At 43.2% G+C, this 14,769-nt stretch overlaps 1 long non-coding RNA gene across 2 annotated transcripts in view; it reads right to left on the bottom strand.

Annotated features, from left to right (window-relative positions):
- The window catches only part of LOC310639381, a 238,188-nt gene extending 232,674 nt beyond the window's left edge, over positions 1-5,514 (bottom strand). For both annotated transcript variants that reach the window (XR_014492288.1, XR_014492289.1), the window contains exon 1: positions 5,474-5,514. This is a non-coding gene — a long non-coding RNA (uncharacterized lncRNA). The remainder of the gene's footprint in view (positions 1-5,473) is intronic.
- Positions 5,515-14,769: the final 9,255 nt, after the last annotated feature.

The following is a 14,769-nucleotide window of genomic DNA, read 5'->3' as shown; positions in this document are numbered from 1 at the left end:
AGTCCTTGACATATGACCACAATTGAACCCAAAGTTTCTGTTCCTAACTGAGACAGTTAAGTGAGTTGTGCCCCATTTTATGACCTTTCTTGCTAGTGTTGTTAAGTCAGTCACTGCAGTTGGTAAGTTGGCAACATGCTTGTTAAATGAATCTGGCTTTCCCATTGACCTTGCTTGTCAGAAGCTTGCCAAAGGGGATCACGTGACACTGGGAACATTGCGACCGTCATAAAAACATGCCCTTCCAACTCTAATTCTATCCAGAACAATGAACCTGGATCATAGTGTCAGAACATTTATGTTATTAAGAGCATTTACACTTTGATTAGGATTCTGAAACCCTGCCTTATTTTAAGATCTCATTGCCCTTCTAACCTTTCAGAGGCCTTGAAGATTGTTTACCCATGGAAATGAGATAAGGTTTGCATTCCGAAAATATCTTCTTTGATAAATGTATTCCCAGAAAAATTACAATCCTAGCAAGTTCCTTATATGGAATGATAAACTGGGAAATGAATGCCTGAGCTAGGAGGAGGGGTGTTCTAGAGAGGCGTTTGATTGTAATGTATATAATATGTTGGACAAAGGGGTGGGTTTTTTTGTGGTGGCCCACCTAACAGCTTGCTGTCTTTGCTCTTGAGTGAAGAATAATGGACTTAATTTCCTGCAACTGCCTGCTGTTTCCTTGATCCCGGCTTAGAAACGAACCAGATAAGGAATAAAATTCCAATAATGGGTACGTTTCTTCCATAATACTTTCTTTGGCAAGCTGAAATACTTGCTGTTTAGTTATTGCAAGTTGTAGGAAAAGGACTGTAATTAATAAAGACTCAAACATTTATAATAAAATAAAATAAAATAAAACAATAAATCTGTGCCAAATGTTTGTAAGCAAACATTCCAGTGCCAACTATGCAGAATAACAGAGATAACAGAATAGCAGACCAGATGCTGGACAAACGACTGACAAATGACTTTTTAAAAACCTCCAATGTTGGAGCATTCACAATTTCTGGAGGCAAGTTCTTCTGCTGATTAATTGTTCTAATTGTCAGGAACATTTTCCTTATTTCTAGGTTACTTCCAGTGGTGGGACTGAAATAGGTGAACAACCATTTCTCTGTGTGGATGTCGCTTCCAGAAGTCCATTCTGGGCCTGGGCAACAAAAAATTAGCTCCTGGTTCTGCTGAAGTAGTGCAAACTGTCTGAATCCCACCACTGGTTGCTTCTGTCCTTGATAAGTTTCCATCTGTTGTTTCTTGTCCTGCCTTCAGGTGCTTTGGAGAATAGCTTGACTCCCTCTTCTTTGTGGCAGCCCCTCAGATATTGGAAGACTGCTATCATGTCCCCCCTCGTCTTTCTCTTCCTTAAACTAGACATACACAGTTCATATGTTTTAGCCTCCAGTCTAAAAGCTTTGGAGAAGACCAAAATGCCTTGAACTCTAATTTAAAGTTCAACCACCTGCAGTTTCTTTAGATCAGGGCTTTTCAACCAGTGGTACGGGTACCACCTGTGGTACATTGGTACCTGGCAGGTGGTACGCGACCATCCTAGAAAAGTGGTAGCAGGGAGGGGAATGAGCTGAACCGGTGACAACACCGCTCAAGCCTGAGCGAGAGATGGCTGGAGCTGCAGGGATGTCAGGGCTCAGTGGAAGCGCCAGGATCAGCGCCAGGCTCCAGCTAGAGCTCAGCGCTGATCCTGGCACTTCATGGTCTTGTGATTTACACTCAGATGCATGGCAACTGATTCATATTTATGATGGTCACAGTCTCCCAGGGTCAGGTGAAGTGACCAAAACCTGCTGCAACCACCCAGCAGACGGGGGGAATAAAAACCAAACACCCCACCCCACCCCACCCCACCCCCGCTGCCAATCCTGAACAAAAATGCTCACAACAAGAAAATCTCGGACAGGAGGAAGAGCGCCACTGGGCGGGCAGGCAGGTGTCTTCCTCATCTGTGACTTGGGGGGCACTTTTTTCAGTGCCATTGTAACTTCAAACAGTCACTAAGCAAACTGTTGTAAGTCGAGGACTACCTGTACTTAATCACTTTTTTTCCTTTTGGGGGGGGGGTCATCAAGTTTTTGACACTTTGCTAGGCAACTGGTGGTACTCGGATGTCGCCATATCCTAAAAGTGGTACAATGGGTGAAAAGGTTGAAAAGCCCTGCTTTAGATTAACCATGTGATCCTAACAAACCATAGAGATTGCACAACCATGGATTGATAACATCATTCAGCCAGATTCGGCTTTAGGGCAAAGTCAGAAAGATAGTTCAGAAGGAAGGGAAGATTTCCAATCTTTATGACAGCTAAGGAAACACTTTTCATCTGTACCTCTGGCTCAGATTTTTAGAAGAGATTATTGCAAAACTGGTTCTTAGTGAAGTTGCCTCAACCTTAGATTCTAAACTGTTGTGAGCCCTCCTGGTCCAGTGACTAGAGTGCAGTATTGCAGGCAAACTTTGCCTACAGCCTAGAGGTCGATCCTGAGAGGTCTTAAGGATGACTCAGCCTTCCATCCTTCCAAGTTCAGTAAAATTATGATCTAGATTGTTGGGGACAATAGGCTGACACTGTAAACCATTTAGAGAGGGCTGTAAAACACTATGGAGTGATATATGTCTATTGCCATTGTGATGAATGATAGATAGATAGATAGATAGATAGATAGATAGATAGATAGATAGATAGATAGATAGATAGATAGATAGATAGATTGATAGATAGATAGATAGAAAGATAGATATAAATAGATGATAGATAGATAGATAGATAGATAGATAGATAGATAGATAGATAGATAGATAGATAGATAGATAGATGATAGAATTAGATAGATAATATAGATAGATAAGAGAGAGAGATTGGATAGAGATAGATAGAGATAGATGACAGATAGATAGATAGATAGATAGATAGATAGATAGATAGATAGATAGGTAGATAGATAGATAGATAGATAGATAGATAGATAGATAGATAGATAGATGAGATGAGATGAATGGATGGAGAGAGAGAGACAGCAGAGAGAACAGGACTGTATTGTTCTTGATGCTGCCCGATCTTGGTTGTTGGCTTGCAGATGTTTACTTGTTTGTGGATGTTTCATTACCCAACTACGGTAGGTGACATCATCATTGGCCCTGATGATGTCACTTATTTTGGTAATGAAATCTATGCAAGCCCACAGCCAAGCTCAGACAGCACCAAGGATTCCACTGATCCACCTTGTGTTACAGATATTCTATTCTGCGGGAATACAAAGGCCCTAGACTAGACTGGGAAGTCAGAATATAATGTAGAAGAAGCCAATGTAAATCAGTTTCATAACATTGCCAAGAAAAGTACATATTGTGCTCATGAAATGAGCAGACACTGAACTGAACTCCAAAGAGATTTTCCTTTTGAAAACTGTCTTCAGCTTTGCAGAAATGTTGGCTTGTCTCTTCAGATTACCATTTTTTTCATTTTCAGTTGTAGGATCTGCACAAGCTCCATGGAAGCTATGAATGATGCATAAAATGAACAAAGTTTTTTTTTTAAAAAAGAAAACCAACAACCGAGGTCTCCTAGTCCCATGCACAGAGGGAATACACAATGTGCAAAGCAATCACATCTTTGGCACATAGTGCTATTTGCTTTGTGGCACTGTGCAGCGCTACCCAATATGATGCATCATACTGCTAAGTCAAAAGCAGTTAAATTTCTCTGATCCTGCAGAGTGCCATAAAAATCCTCGCCAAATATATGACCAAAGGGGGGGGAAACAATATAAATTATCATATTTTGCCCTTTCAAAGAGCATAACAACAACCTTCTTCTCATATTGGTTAAGAACAAGCTACATGACAACTGTAAGGATTGTATTAGCAAATAGTCTGAAAATTACTTAAAGTTCTTCTTCTCCTTCTCCTCCTTCTTCTCCTTCTCTTTCTCCTCATCCTCCTCTTCCTCCTCCTGCTCCTCCTCCTTCAATTTGGTACTTTGGATTGTTAGATCTTTCCCAAGGGTCTAGAAAAGCAAGAACCTATTGTGGGAAGAATCCAGAGAAAGAAATATTTTGGGAAATATTTAAAAGGCAGTGTTGTGTAGTGGGTCCGACGCAAGGAAGAGACGCCAGCCGGAGTATGTGTTCAGCTCTTTTTTGGAAGGGGGGGTAGCGTACTGGGGAATGAGGGTTACCTGGCCTCCTTAAATACCTAGCCAGGTAGGCGGACAGCCAATAGGGTTGGCCCTAGGTTTCCCGCTGAAATTGGGTTTCCCACCAAAACCGTTCAGGCCAACGCCCCCTGGTGGCTGTTGCCATGCAGGAGCCTGCATACATAACAGGCAGAATATATTTCCCCAAATGGAATAATGGTGAAGATCTTTAAAAAGACAGAAACTGGGCCCCAGAAACTGGGTAGGCAACCTTGGCTCTTTGATGACTCGTGGACTTCAACTCCCAGAATTCCTGAGCCAGCATGGGGGAATTATGGCCCCCTCATGACTTGTGGACTTCAACTCCCAGAATTCCTCAGCCAGCATGGGGGAACTATGGCCCCCTCATGACTTGTGGACTTCAACTCCCAGAATTCCTCAGCCAGCATGGGGGAATTATGGCCCCCTCATGACTTGTGGACTTCAACTCCCAGAATTCCTGAGCCAGCATTATTATTATTATTATTAATTTAATTTATATACCGCCCTTCTCTCAAGAGACTCAGGGCAGTTAACAGGGCAATACATGGCTCAGTATGGAAAATCTCTCCCTTTCCCCTCAGCATGGCTGGCTCAGGAATTCTGGGAGTTGAAGTCCACGAGTCATAAAAGAGCCAAGGTTGCCTACTCCTGCCCTAGGCAGCGGGCAACTTTTAGAAATGCAGAATATTCTAAACATTGAGGAGTTGCCTACTACTTCCTTTCAATCTGCTTCCCTGCATTTAACCTGGACAACAGTATTGATAAATTTACTTCTAGTAGCCTTGTTTGGGGGGGGGGTGAATTGTGAGAGTTGCAATTCAAGATATCTAGAAAGTATAGAGTTGAAGGAAGTTATATGCTGTAAGGTAGAGTGTGTAAATGCATAGTTATCCTTTTTTTTTAGGCGAATCACCCAGGGAATTTATCAGCTACAAAGCCAATAAGTGATACAAGATGGTCCTGTTGAATCTGCAGGAAGACATTAGGGAAACGGCCCTGCAACCCTCTATTCCTATTCCTATTCCATACTACACTGCAATTTGCCTAAATATTTATTTAAAAGTTGGCACAATGTTGTTTTGGACTTAGGACAAAGGGGCAGGGTGGACTCACAGCAATTCATATTGCTGAATAAGACAATGCAAATGGAAGCATCTGTTTTAATGGGATGGCAAAGACAAGCAGAGCCTTATGGCACAGCTATTTTAGTTCTGTAGGTTGACAATTGATGAAACTCTTTTACCAGGAAACTGGTTATAGATTTGCAACAGAGAGTCACTCCTGTTTTCTTTTCCTTCCTTCCTTCCTTCCTTCCTTCCTTCCTTCCTTCCTTCCTTCCTTCCTTCCTTCCTTCCCTCCCTCCCTCCCTCCCTCCCTCCCTCCCTCCCTCCCTCCCTCCCTCCTTCCTTCCTTCCTTCCTTCCTTCCTTCCTTCCTTCCTTCCTTTCTTTCTTTCTTTCTTTCTTTCTTTCTTTCTTTCTTTCTTTCTTTCTTTCTTTCTTTCTTTCTCCCCCTACCCCCAGTTCTGCATGTCAGCATTTTTTCCATCAAAAATGGAAAAATGTTTCTTCTGTTTAGCATCATTGCAACCTATTAAACAATGTTGCTGATCTGCTTTGTAGTCTTGAGACTTGGACTCCCTGGCAGGTCTGCTTTTCTCTGTGAGCATCTGGCATCCTACATTTTCCGAGTTGGCAGACAGACCCTGGGTGAGTGAGATTGCTTGAGTGCACAAAAGCATCTTCTCAAAGAGGCTAGCATCTCTTTCCCTCCCTCCCTCTCCCTCCCTCCCTCCCTCCCTCCCTCTCTCTCTCTCCCTTCCTCTCCCTCTCTCCCTCCCCCTCTGTCTCCCTCCCTCTGTCTCTCCTCCATTCTATTCTATTCTATTCTATTCTATTCTATTCTATTCTATTCTATTCTATTCTATTCTATTCTATTCTATTCTATTCTATTCTATTCTATTCTATTCTATTCTATTCTATTCTATTCTATTCTATTTCTGTTCTGCTTTATTCTATTCCCGTGGTGGCGAACCTATGGCATGCGTGCCACAGGTGGCACGCAGAGCCCTCTCTGTGGGCACGTGCATCATCGCCCCAGTCCTAGGCCTTTAGCTGGGTTTTATAAAACCTTTTCGCTTTAGGCCTCCACCACCGTATGCAAAAAAAAAAAGGTTCAATCAATCAATCAATCAATTTCAACTTCTCGTGGGGAAAAAAAAGACCTCGCAAACTTGGAATTGATTGATTGAACTTTTTAGTCCCATCCAGTCTGCCGTTACCACTGCAGCCATGCCCTCCCAATTGGCCACACACACTCAATGGACCATGCCCACCCGGCACCTGATGATAGATAAGTGGGCTTTGGGTTGCAGTTTGGGTACTCGGTCTCTAAAAGGTTCGCCATCACTGTTCTATTCTGTTCTATTCATAGTGTTTCATTCTATTCTATTCTATTCTATTCTATTCTATTCTATTCTATTCTATTCTATTCTATTCTATTCTATTCTATTCTATTCTATTCTATTCTATTTCTAGCTTATCAAAGAGAGATTCAATCTGAATTAAGAAGAAATATCCTGTCAATGAGAACAATTAATCGATGGAATGTCCTTGGGTGCTCCATCACTGGAGGCTTTCTGGAAGAGATTGGATAGCCATCTGTCTGGAATGGTGTAGGGTTTCCTGCTTAAGCAGGGCGTTGAACTAGAAGACCTCCGAAATCCTTTCCAGCTCTGTTTTTCTGCTTTCTGCATTGCTGTCTAGATCCTCAAAGTTGACTGGTAAGCTAACACCAGTGATTGTGACAGGAAGGAAGGGATGAGAAAGCTGCATGAGGGGAGGGAAACCCCTAGGATCCAGCTCCGTTCTCACTGGCGTGATATGGCAGAAGGCTGCATGCCCTGATTTCTTTACCTGTGCAGAAGTATACCAAAATAATTGGAATGCCATATTGATTCCAAGACCCTTCACCTAAGGGTAGAGTTAACTCCAGACCGTGAGAATCCTCTTGCCAAGTCAAACTCTCCCCTTGCAACTATTCACGGCTGTTGATTCACTTGCCTTCTTCTCTGGGCCCAATCCACCTGCTCCCTTACTTACGATGTATCAGAGACTTTGATGTCATAGTAGGTGCATCCTCGGTGCTCTCTGAGCTTGGTTGTTTCCTGGTAGACATTTTATTACCCAATTAAGTAATACCATCAGTGCTAGAAGGGGTTTGCTGTCTATTTATATGCAATAGTTTGCCCTCTCAGTGTTGATGGGAGCGTTGGTTTCTTCTCGGTACTTTCTTGATTGGGCTTTTGTTTATTCTTTGATTGTTTGTTGGGTTGGGTAGCTCCCTGATTGGGATAATATAGTGGTGTTGTATTATACCGATCAAAAACCAAGCAGTAAACAACACCCCAATCAAGGAACCACCAACTCAAACAAACAATCAAACAGTAAGCAGCCAGTCTAGTCAAGGAGCCACCAAGCGTAATCCCACCGATGCTGACAGCAAGCCACTTGTATGTAAATAGAGAGTAAATCCCACTCCCTTCTAGCACTGATGATGTTGCCTTGTTGGATAATGAAATAGTTTATAGTTTATAGTTTATTATATTTGTATACCGCCCTTCTCCCGAAGGACTCAGGGCGGTGAACAGGGCACATATAAAATACAAGGTACAAAAGTTAAAAAGAGAATTAAATACAAAGCCCAAGCTAAAACAATAAATAATAATGTAAAAAACCACAATAAAAAACCCCAACACATCCCCCATCAGGCCAGGCCGGCTTGTTCAAATAAATAGGTCTTCAGATCGCGTCGGAAGGAGCGAAGGTCAGGCGCCGTCCGGAGCTCAACCGGCAACCGATTCCATAAGTCCGGGGCGCCCACAGAGAAGGACCTCCCCCTGGGGGCCACCAGATGACATTCTCTGACCGGTGGCACCCTGAGGAGGCCCTCTCTGTGGGAACGCAGAGGGCGGAGGGAAGTTGATGCCGGCAGCAGGGGGTCCCCGAGGTACTCCGGACCCTTGCCATGTAGGGCCTTGAAAACCATTAACAAAACCTTGAATCTCACTCGGAAGACAACTGGCAGCCAATGCAGCTCGCGGAGCAGAGGTGTAACATGGGAGTATCGGGAGACTCCCAACACAACTCTCGCAGCTGCATTCTGTACCAGTTGGAGCCTCCGAGTGGTCCTCAAGGGAAGCCCCATGTAGAGAGCATTGCAGTAGTCCAAACGAGAGGTCACGAGCACATGACTGACCGTACACAGGGCATCCCGGTCTAGATAGGGCCGCAACTGGCGCACCAGGAGAACCTGGGTGAAAGCCCCCCTAGTCACAGCCACTATATGATCTTCTAAAGTAAGCCACGAGTCTAGGAGGACTCCCAAGTTCCGAGCCCTATCTACGGGGGGGGGGGTAAAAACTCACCCCCCATGGAAAGAGGTGGAATATTCTGAATATCCCGGGATGCCAGTATGCACAGCCACTCAGTCCTGTCGTGGTTGAGTTGAAGTCTGTTCCTCCCCATCCAGACCCGAACCGCCTCCAGGCAACGGGACATCACGTCGAGGGCATCACTGGGGTGGTTTGGGGTCGAAATGAAAAGCTGGGTATCATCAGCATACTGATGATACCCAACTCCAAAACCACGAATGATCTCACCCAGCGGTTTCATAGATGTTGAACAGGAGAGGCGAGAGGACCGTCTGCAAGAAAGCAACCCAGCAACCCAGCTCAGAGAGCACCAAGGACCCTAAATCCTTGTCTTCTTTTATTCCTCCTCCTCCTCCTCCTCCTCCTCCTCCTCCTCCTCCTCCTCCTCCACTCTACAAACCCCACTGCCTTCTAGCACTAAAAATGTTTCCTAGTTGGATCATGAACATCTGCAATAAAACAACTAAGCTCAAATAATAATAACAATAAAGTTGGAAGGGACCTTGGAGGTCATCTAGTCCAACCCCCTGGACTAGAAACCCTATACCATTTCGGACAAATGGCTGTCCAGTCTCTTCTTAAAAACTTCCAGTGTTGGAGCATTCACCGCTTCTGGAGGCAGGTTGTTCCACAGGTTAATTGTTCTAACTGTCAGGAAGTTTCTCCTTAGTTCTAGGTTGCTTCTCTCCTTGACTAGTTGCCATCCGTTGCTTCTTGTCCTGCTTTCAGGTGCTTTGGAGAATAGTTTGACTCCCTCTTCTTTGTGGCAGTCCCTGAGAACTGGAACACTGTTATCATGTCCCCCCTTGTCCTTCTCTTCGTTAAACTAGACATAGCCAATTTCAGCAACCGTTCCTTAAATATTTTAGCCTCCAGTCCCCTAATCCTCTTTGTTGCTCTTCTCTGTACTCTTTCTAGAGTCTCAACATCTTTTTTACATCCTGGTGACCAAAACTGGATGCAGTATTCCAAGTGTGGCCTTACCAAGGCATTGTAAAATGGTATTAATACTTCACGAGATCTTGATTCCATCCCTCTGTTAATGCAGCCTAGCACTGTGATTTCCTTTTTGGCAGCTGCAGCACACTGCTGGCTCATAGTTAAGGGATTGTCCACTAGGACTCCAAGATCCCTCTCACAGCTACTAATTTTGAGCATAGCACCAAGGACCCCTCAGTCTTCTTCCTCCTCCTCCTCCTCCTCCTCCACTCCACAAACCCCATTCCCTGCTAGCACTGAACATGTTACCTAATTGATTAATGAAACATCTGCAAGAAAGCAACCAAGCCCAGACAGCATCCCGGATTCCAGAATTCATCTACAAATATTCTCTTTTGTCAGAGAACAATAGAGAGCTAAAGAAGCTGAGTGCAGTAATGTCTGCAGGGGGACCAAACAGTCTAGATCAGGGGTCTCCAACTCCTGGTCCATGGACCGGCACCGGGTCACGGCATGCTGGAAACCGGTCCATGCAAACAAGCAAAGCCCCATCCTCATGAAACCACACCTCCTCCGGTCTGCGGAAAAACCTCTCTCCACAGAACCGGTCCCCGGTGCTCAAAAGGTTGGGGACCTCTGGTCTAGATGGCCCCAAATGTGCAACTGCCATCTAACATTTTTTGGATTCTTCTGAAAAACTAGTTGAAATTTAGTAGTCAAGCTCAAAGACCAACAAGCCGTACTCCGTAAGCAAAACAGCTCAAGTTTTAACTATATTGCAATATGGATTTTTTTTCCCCCTTCTCCCAATGACACCTCGTGAATGCAGCTAAGCGTTTTTGGAAGTTTTCAATGGGAAGCTGTCAGACAAGGCCTTAGTGCCGTATTAGTTGGTGATCCTCCTTCCACATCCTCATGGAATAGATTATTTTTGTCACAAAGCCAATGTCTTTAACCTGTCATCAAAGGACCCCGCCGAAGCTTTGTTGTTTTCCAGCTTCCAACAGTTCGAGTGGTTGCTTCTTGAATTAACAATGAAATACTTGATTCAGCCTCCCAGATGGCTGGTGTTAATGAGCAGAAAATGCTCTTTCTTATCAAGGGACTACAGTATGCTTGGGCTGGATGAGGCGAAAGCCCGGAAAAACCAGGAATGCAGAAAATGTGATGATCCATGCAAATATTTGAAATGATCGGCGTCTGGCTTGTCCCTTAGGCATTTTGTTATCAATGGACAACAATGGACAGCCATTGCCTGAGCAGCGGGTTGGACTAGATGACCTCCAAGGTCCCTTCCAACTTTGTTGTTGTTGTTGTTGTTATAAAACTTTTATTCATAATACATGAAACTCAGTCAACTGAACATTCAAACTGACTGGCACTAATGGTTGACACAGGTTGCTGCCAGCATCCTAGGTATCAACCAGGTATCTCCTTAAAATATAAGATGTTCCGAGTAGCGCAGGTTTTTTTGTAGCATTGCTGGAGTTATTGCAGGAAGCTGCAATTTCTTGATGTATTTTGCAAAGTTTTTGGACATAGTTCCCAGTGCCCCGATGACAATGGGTAACACTGTTACACGTTTCATCCACAATCGCACAGTTTCGATGGCCAGGTCACATTATTTCGTAACTTTTTCCAGTTCTTTTTCTTCAACTCTGACATCTCCTGGTACAGCGATATCAATCAACTATACGCTTTGGTTCTCTATGACTGCAATATCTGGCATGTTGTGTTCCAAATGGCGATCTGTCTGTATTCGGAAGTCCCACAAGATCTTCACCCTCTCATTCTCGACAACTTTTTGAGAATTATTATTATTATTATTATTATTATTATTATTATTATTATTATTATTATTGATCATGGCACAGTCAGCCAGATGTTCAGACTGGATTTGGCATTTTTGTCTACCTATCGAGTCCTTATCAAGGACCTGGGATAAGCAGATGTGGATGTTTGATGGTATTACAGATATCGTCGCTGGATGGAAGCAGTTCCTAGTAAGGCCACCTTTTGCAATTGACTAATGGTGAATTTGTCAATGCCGATGATGGTGTTCAAGTGGTGCTCCAGTTGTTTTGGGATTGCACCCAAGGCGCCTATTACTATTGGTACTACCCTTGCTTGCCTTTGCCACTGTCTTTCTATTTCTATTTGTATTTTGTTATCTTCTCCAGTTCTTTCTCGTCTATTCTGCTGTCTCCAGGCACTACCACGTCCATCATCATCATCATCATCATCATCAATAATAATAATAATAATAATAATAATAATAATAATAATAATTCAATTTCTATAGCCACCCATCTCAATAAAAAGGCAGCTCACAATTCAAAACCTTCAAATACCTTAAAACAATAAAAACGGTAAAATTAAAATGATTAAAAAATATTAATGTGTCTAATTCGAGTGCATACAAACCAAGGCCTGTTTTCATTCATCAGTGCTTAATATAAATGGGAGGGGCAAATCTACGTACCCTTTTTTGTTGATTCGGGGAAACATATAACACCACACATAAACACAGACACACACAAACACAGATACACAAATGCAGAGAGAGAGGCAGATTTGTTCTGAGAGCGAGTGCCAGGGGTTTGTTCTCAGATCCCAGGTGGGAAGTATTGTCCGTACCTAGGTCAGTTTCACCTTCTATATGTGATCCCTGATTCCTCAAGATTTTTTTTCACATATGGGAAAATGAAACCGCCATAATAAGAGAAGGATAGCAAATGGATAACTCCCTAGAATTATAAATGTGTTTTTTGTTTTATATTCTATTTTATTTGTTGTAACTATTTCATTGAAAGCTGACCATATATATGTGAGATGGTGGCTATATAAATCAGATTAAGGAAGGAAAGAAGGAACGGAGGGAGGGAGGGAAGAAAGGAATAGGAAGGGAAGGAGGGAGAGAGGGAGGACCAGGAGAAGGAAGGAAGGAAGGAAGGAAGGAAGGAAGGAAGGAAGGAAGGAAGGAAGGAATAAATAAAGGAAGGAAGGAAGGAAGGAAGGAAGGAAGGAAGGAAGGAAGGAAGGAAAGAAGGAAGGAAGGAAGGAAGGAAGGAAAGAAGGAAGGAAGGAAGGAAGGAAGGAAGGAAGGAAGGAAGGAAGGAAGGAAGGGAGAGACAGAGGAAGGAAGGAAGGAAGGAAGGAAGGAAGGAAGGAAGGAAGGAAGGAAGGGAGGGAGGGAGGGAGGGAGGGAGGGAGACACGGAGAGATGGAGGAAGGAAGCAGGGCTTTTTTTGTCATAGAACGCTCAGAACGCAGTTCCAGCACCTTTTTTGGATGGAACCTTGTAGGGTAGGCAAGGCGGGTTGTATGACATGTGTGAGTTCCGGCACCTTTTTCTTTTACAAAAAAAGCACAGGAAGGAAGGAAGGAAGGAAGGAAGGAAGGAAGGAAGGAAGGAAGGAAGGAAGGAAGGAAGACACGGAGAGATGAAGAAAGGAAGGAAGGAAGGAAGGAAGGAAGGAAGAAAGAAAGAAAGAAAGAAAGAAAGAAAGAAAGAAAGAAAGAAAGAAAGAAAGAAAGAAAGAAAGAAAGAAAGAAAGAAAGAAAGAAAGCACAGGGCTATATTTTCTTGAAATATGTGGCCAGTTTAAGCATGTTGGGGGAACAGGTGGAAAATGGATTATGCAACATGTAATTTTAACCCCAATTCAAATTGCAGGGTAGTCCTGACTGGTTGCTTTTCGGAAACATTTTTTCCGCTCTCCACATTTCCCTAATACAATCAAATTTTCCTAATAAATAAACCTAATTCATTTGCCACGAAGCTGGAGCCCCTCATTCTCCAGGGAAGGATTATGAACACTGCTTTAACACCTTTAGTGTTTACTTCTTGCAATGAAATCTAAACAAACTATAGGAATTTGCGCATGGATGAAATCTTCTTGGGGTGCATTTACATATTCATCTCTTATTAATGAGAAAGAGAAACACCAGAATAAGATTAGATTTCCTCCTAAGTAATTAACAATGGCCGACCTTACTGAGCCAGAATGCAATAACTCTGTCCTAGGATCTATAAATACATAAAATACTGATTTTTCCATTTGGAATTGATGGTAGTTAAAACTGTCTCACCAACTCACCCTCCTGCTGGCCTTTGAACGTATCTCTTGGCCTTTGGAACATAACTGGAAGGCATTACACCAGGCTTAAATCGGACAGGGTGGGAATGATGGGCTATGGTATCTGAGACAACTGGATAATGTTGGGCAGGCTGCATCAAGCCCACATTTACAAATCACGTCCAATAGTTCAAGTAAGATAGAACATGGAATCAAAGGGCATGAAGGACCTCGGAGGTCTTCTACTCAAACCCTCTGATCAAGACAGGAGACCTTGTGCTACCCCAGTCAAATGGTCATCCAGTCTATTCTTGAAAATGCCCAGTGATGGAGCACCCACAACCACAGGAGGCAAGCTATTCCATAGAATAGAATAGAATAGAATAGAATAGAATAGAATAGAATAGAATAGAATAGAATAGAATAGAATAGAATAGAATAGAATAGAATAGAATAGAATAGAATAGAATAGAATAGAATAGAATAGAATAGAATAGAATAGAATAGGAAGGGACCCTGGAGATCTTCTAGTCAAGCCCCCTGCTCAAGCAGGAGAGTCTATACTGTCTCAGACAGGTGAATGTCCAGCAATGCAGCAGAATTGGGTCTCCTATTTGAGCAGGGGGTTGGACTAGAAGACCTCCAACGTCCCTTCCAACTCTTAATATTCTGTTAATTCAGAAATGCAACAGAGACCCAGGTTAGATCAGTTTGATAAACGAAGAAGCTTTTTCTCTTCACTGAAGATGATTTTGGCTTAGAAGGATCACTTCTATATGCTAAAGTAGCTATTGATATTCTGGCTAACAGCCAGTCTAGTTTACTGGTGAAGACATCAGTCCAAAAAACAGGAGAGCGTGAGTTCTAGTCCTACCTTAGGTACAAAGCCAACCCATGACCTTGGGCCAGTCACCTTCTCTCAGTCCTAGGAGAGAGGCAATGGCTTCTGAAAAACCTTGCCAAGAAAACTGCAGACAGGCCACCCTCTGAGAAAAGAGGAGAATTAGACATGATGGAATGGAAGAAAAAAATATATTCTTGCAAGGTTTAATTGTCTCCATCTATATAGTATTTAAGGGACGTGGTGGAAGGCAGGCTCACGACGAGTCGAGGTGGGCCTGCATCT

Source organism: Vipera ursinii (genome assembly GCF_947247035.1).
Source record: "Vipera ursinii genome assembly, chromosome: 3".
Classification (NCBI taxonomy): domain Eukaryota; kingdom Metazoa; phylum Chordata; class Lepidosauria; order Squamata; family Viperidae; genus Vipera; species Vipera ursinii.
Note: the sequence above shows the minus strand (reverse complement) of the source record. Positions and strands in the feature narration are given on the sequence as shown.